Raw genomic sequence first — 6300 nt, forward strand, 5'->3', positions numbered from 1 at the left:
TACCGCATGCCACACAAGTTCCCAATATGGGATTGGTTGTTAGCAATATTCTGTCTGATCCTGGTGTGAACTAGGCTGTCTCTGATATTCCTATTTCTACGATAGGCTGTAATAGGTTTCTGAATGTCTTCTTGTTCATCATCAGTATTTAGAATATGTCCATTTTTGTCTAGGATCTTCTTGATTTTGAAATTTAGCGTTGAATGATTAACCACGCAAACCATTCTATCATTTTTGGGGCATGTGCTGCCGGCTAGCAGTACATCCCGATTGTAATATCTTGCCCTCTTGTTAACCGTCCTTATCAGGCATCTCGGATATCCCCGCTGTAATAGTCTTTGTTTGAGATCCTCACTGATGGTATCATAGTCTTTTAAGCATGTACAGTTACGTCTGATCCTTAAAAACTCCCCAAACGGTATGGAGTCCTTTTGACAGTTGAGGTGGTAACTGTCATGCAGGAGTATAGTGTTCTTAGCAGTAGGTTTTCGATAAAAATCTACAGTGATTTCTATGTTTTCTCCTTTAATGATAATGTCCAAAAATTCCACTGAGAAAGTACTCATGTGGCTTGTGAACTTTACATTTCCGTCGCTGGCATTAAGCCAGTCTATGAAAGTCAGTAGTGTGCTTTTTTCTCCTCGCCAAATAAAAAAGATGTAATCTATAAATCTGTGCCATCTTAGGACGTTCTCATAGAAAGGGGCCATCTCATTAAAAATGTGTTTTAATTCATATTCCCCCATGTATATGTTTGCTACACTGGGGGCACAAGATGCCCCCATGGTGGTACCTTTGACTTGATAGTATAGACTCCCTTTGAAATCAAAATAGTTGTTTTTAAGTACAATTTCAAGGCATTATAATATGACCATACCTGGTCTCTCACCTGGTGTTCTATCTAGAAGCTTCTTAACTGCTTCTATTGCCTGCTGTTGCTGTATAGTCGTATGCAACGCTTCGATGTCCAATGTTACTAGAATTTCACTGTTGGGATTGTATGATACATGTTCTCATTTATTGTTGATGTCTCCTTTGTCCTTGATATATGATTCATACCTAGTAGTTAGCGGACATACAAACGTATCTATATATTTAGATTTAGATATGGATGCAAGGAGATATAATACAGATATAATACAGATAGTTGGGGAGTCCAGCCTTCACCACAACAAGGGTAGCCATAGTAAAGATCAGCTAAAAGTGCTTGACCAGCATCAATAAACAAGTAGTGGTTGTTGGATGTCACTAGAGGCATTAAATATATAAATAAACAGTTCAAAATGGGCAGAAACCTAAAATGATGGAATAAGAACACAACAGCTACAACTATGCCACCATGGGTGAAAGCAGGTCTGAAAGCAACATTGGAAAAATCCGATATGGGGGATGCAAGGGCAACCCAAATAACATGCACATCGAAGATAGCAAATGTAAACAAATATGTTATAAAGATGCATGGCTGGTACCAACTAGTAGTAATTTTCATAAAAGGTTTTTGGTTTATGTTTATTTTATTTAAACGCAATGTGTTTATATCACTGTTATCACTGGGCCACTACAAATACCATAATGCCCTGTTAAGTCACTACAGGAAATGATGTCATAGTGATTGTACTTGAAAAGTGAGTAAAGAAACAAGGGGCGTTACCGTGATCAACGTCTCATGGGAGATCGAAACGCGTTGGTGTTTTTTTCGCGTTTGGAGCATATGAAATAAACAAGTTTAATTACTGAATACTGTCACCAGAGTACGAACTGTTTTTCTTTTGAAAAAAAGAAGCTTTGTGAGATAATCAGCGGTGTAGCTCAACCTTTCAGCGCAGCTGAAAGGAGCGCCACGTCAGCGAGAGGAGCTGAAGGAGTTACAATATATATATACACATACATATATATATGTGTATGTCACAAAAGGAGCGGCACAATTAATTTCTTATTGAAGCCTTTTAATCAGAGCTTCACCTCACCAACGCGTTTCAGCCTCACAGGGCTTTGTTCATGGTCAGTAAGTCCTTCTACTATTTTCCTTTATATACTTGCCCATATTAGCCTTAGGTGGCATTATGGTAGTTGTAGTCTGGAAACAGTATTTACAAACATTTCACACATTAAAAGAAAGACTGGTGTGTCATTATATTGCGAATGCATTTCTTAACATGTTAAATCACATGGGAAAAATACGTCTTTTATAGGTTATAATTGGAGTAGTTCCAGTTGTTGCTTTTAGTTATAAGGTATAGTACCCAATTCAATTAAGGTCTTATAGCTGGTACTATCAAGTTCACTCTAAATGTATGTGGAGGTCTTCCCCAAAGTTCATGCCTCTTGGTATTTTTGTTTGTAATCGGATGATTAAGCGAGATTCAATTTGTCGCAATTTACGAACAATATCGCCTCCTCTTTCCATTTTGGTAAGCATTTTCACACCATAGAATCTCATTGTTCTCCAATCTCCTTCCTGGCAAGCATTTATATGTTTTGCTGTTGCGTAAAGCATGTTTTTGTTTTTGACCGCCCTGATGTGTTCTAAGATCCTCTTTTTTAGCATGCAGGTTGTACTTCCTACATATTTAATCCCACATCTGCACTCGATGACACATACTACATTTTTGGACGCGCACGTGATATGTTGGTCAATGTGCATGATGTTGCCATTCGGTTCCTCAATGCTTTTTTTGCTGGTTCCTATTTTACACGCTTTACACGTAGAGCATGGTTGAAATCCTTTCCGTTGATCTTGTAGCCAGTTTGTTTGTGGGTTTTTTTGGAAATGACTCTTTTCTAGGAGATCTTGAAGAGAGATATTATTTTTGTAGGTTATTGCCGGTTGTTTTCCCGCTAGATCTCCTATATCCGGATCTCCAGATATGAGATGCCAGTATTTTTTCATTTTATTGGCAATGATTCCACTTTCTTTACTATATGTGGTCACGAATCTTGGTGGATCCTTTTCTGTGGTTATTTTTGGGTTTTCTACCAAAATTTCAGCTCTTGTTTTTTGGTCAGCTTTCTGTTTGCAGTTCTTTAGGGTACGGTCATCGTATCCTCTTGATTTGAATCTTGACTTGCTTTCTTGAATTTTGATTTCAGCATCTTCAGGTTTAGAACAATTTCTTTTTAACCTTATATATTCTCCTTACGGAATGCTTTTTAACAGTGATTTAGGATGAAAGCTGGTCCCGTGTAAGAAAACAACAGGAGAAAACCCATAAACCACGTTGGGATGGGTGCAATATGTAGATGAGGACAGTTCCCAACAGGTATTATGTAGAGACAGTTTGAAAGACGTATGCAATAAGCATTACAAAGAAGGAAGAGCCAAGTCACCGGCAGCAGTAGCTTCTGCACGTCCAGCCTCCAGCATATGGGAGGGCTGCCATGACGTCGTCACGGGCACACAGATGATGATTCAATTGCTGGGTGACTGTCATTCTCGCTGAGCCGGAGGCCGGGCTGAAGGCTGTCTGAAGGGTCCGTCTGAATGGTTTCGGTGCTGGACTCGCCTACGCCGCTCGCTGCCCAGACGGAAGAATCATCCAGTTATCGTGAAATACTGAGGTTTAACCCAGGATTCGGACTTTGCCATCCTAGGAAAGCTACTACCACTGTTCTCATCGACAACCCCGTCCTGATGAGGATCCCGAACAACAGGGATCGAAACGCCGTCGACTAGACAGCTCGAACCTAAAGACGCATTCCACATCTTGTGCTCCCATCTTAATAACTTTGTTTCGAGTGAACAATTACTTGTCTCCACTGGGGCCATCATTTGATGTTGTGAACTTTGTTTTAATGCGTCGCAATTGCTGTCATTTTAAAACACTTGCACACTCACTTGTCACTTATTGTATATAGCACCTGCACCAAGTGTCACCGGGTTGTCACACGATCCACTCTGTACAGTGCTGCTTTAACTGTATTGACCTTCAACCAATTTGGAAATAATACCACTGTTTATGAAAAACTTTCTTGACTCCTTGGCTCTTCCTTCTTTGTAATGCTTATTGCATACGTCTTTCAAACTGTCTCTACATAATACCAGCTGGTCCCGTGTAGCACACTATTGGTGGCTGTTTTTTTGCGGAACAGGGTAGATTCTAATTTACCTTCAGATATGTATATCTTGGCATCGAGAAAGTCAATATGTTTTTTGCTTGTTGCGCAGGTGAATTGCAGACCAACTTCATTATCATTCAATCTTGAAAAGTAATTTTGAAATTCAAGGTCAGATCCATGCCAAATTATAAATAAATCGTCTATGTAGCGTACCCATAGAATTATTCGATCCAGATCTTCTTGATTATTATTGTTCCACGCAATTGTCTTTTCCCACCAGCCCATGGTAGTATTCGCATAGTTCAGCGAAAATGATATGCCCATGGCGGTGCCACACTCCTGTTTGTATAGTTCTTTATTAAACAGGAATACATTGTTAGTTAGACACATGTTAATCATTTGTAAAAGCATATTCGTGTGTTCCAGTGTGGTGATGCTGTGCTGTTTCAAAAAGTACTGACATGCCTCTATCCCCACATTATGTCTGATCGATGTATAGAGTGATACCACATCTATCGTGGCTAGAAGATATTCCTCATTCCAAGTTACATTCAAGAGTGTTCTTAAAAATTCTCCTGTGTCCTTAATGTAGGAGGGCATACTTTGAGCGATTGGAGCTGGAAACGTGTCCACATATTTAGAAATGTTCTCATATAGGGAGCTACATGAGGAAACAATAGGTCTCCCTGGTGGATTTATCAGAGTCTTGTGTATCTTAGGTAAGAAATATATGCAGGGCATTATTGGGAAACTACTTGTTCCAGATGCTTCTGAAAGCGTTCTGCAGTCTCTAGGCGGTTGCGCTTCTGCACCTCCATCATTACATGAAGGGTCTCTCTGGCCTGATGGGACCGGTATTCATTGATGAGATGATGCATGTGCACAAAGAGCAGCATCAGGTCCTCCAGCTTCTCCTCACGTCGGATGGTTCCAGACTTCTGATCAAAATGTCCAGCAAGTCTAGGAAGTTGACCAAGATGGACATATTGAGCTTCCTTTGCTCCTTCTTGTGGTCAAAGGGGGCAGAGCCGTTCAATGCCTTGACTCTCCAAGGGGCGAATGATCAAGTCATCACATTGAAACTGGTTGCCAAACATCATATAGCTGTCCTTGACTGGCAGAGGAGGCTTTGAGGCAAGGCCTCTGCGCACATTCGGATCAGTGTATTCCTTTATGTACTGCATGGGGGGCAGTGGAAGGGCACTTACCTGCTGCGGTTCCCCCATGATGTTAAACGAAAACGTACCTCACTACCACAGCCCCATAAGCTCATGAAGAGGGCGTTATTTGAAAGGGAAGATGAACCGTCCAGGTGAGGGCTGGACGGGGGCCTCACCCTTGCTCATTCGAAGTGAACTTCAGGCAGCGGTGAGTAGCTACATCAGTGTGTATATGTGTTTTGCATTGATTGTATGAGTATCTGTATGGGGGTCTGAGTGTCTATGTGGGTGTGTGGGTGGTGTCTGACTCTGTGCATACATGTCTGAATGGCCGATTCATTGGTTCTATAGATTCAAAAGTGCTTCTCAGAAGGGCTGTATAGATATCTGACAGGTGAGTTGATTAGTGAATTGATGTCTCAGTTGTATATATGGGAGTAACTATATATGTTTTTACACACTATATGTGAGTGTTGGGGTGTATAATTGACTATGTGAAAGACAGTGATTACAAGACTGTCTACATAAACTTATGTGTACATGTATTAGTGATTATATAAGAGAATAAGTATGTGATAGTATCTATATAAATAAGGAAATCGATGTGTGTATAAATAAGGCAGGTGTTGTGTATATATCTGCATAGGGGAGTACATGGGTGTATGATTTATTTTAGCATGACTGAATAGATGTGTGAGTAACTATGGATCAGTAGCACTGTATAAATGTATATATACGTGTATGAGTGGATATTATACTGATGTAATGATGAGTGACACCATGTATGAGTGACTGTATCAGTTTATATCTGGCTCACAATATATAGAAAGGAATCAGTGGATGGATATCTAGTATCTGGTATTGGTGTGTCCATGCTTTTCAAAACGGCAGTCTGTATTTTAGAGTGTGTGTATCAAAGGTGATATTACAGTGTGAAGAGGTGTATCAGACTATCACGTGGATGATGTCATCAGTGATGTCATTTGAGATGTCATCAGTGATGTCAATTGTGATGTCACTAACCATGTCATTAGTGATGTAATATGTGATGTCATTAGCAGTGCATTGCAGGCGCGCAAGTTAT

The 6300-nt window shown here is 40.3% G+C and overlaps 1 pseudogene; it reads right to left on the minus strand.

Moving 5' to 3' along the window:
* Positions 1-4796: 4796 nt before the first annotated feature.
* LOC147726940 (mediator of RNA polymerase II transcription subunit 7-like) lies at positions 4797-5282 on the minus strand (annotated as a pseudogene).
* Positions 5283-6300: the final 1018 nt, after the last annotated feature.

Source organism: Lissotriton vulgaris, chromosome 3_1 (genome assembly GCF_964263255.1).
Source record: "Lissotriton vulgaris chromosome 3_1, aLisVul1.2, whole genome shotgun sequence".
Lineage (NCBI taxonomy): Eukaryota > Metazoa > Chordata > Amphibia > Caudata > Salamandridae > Lissotriton > Lissotriton vulgaris.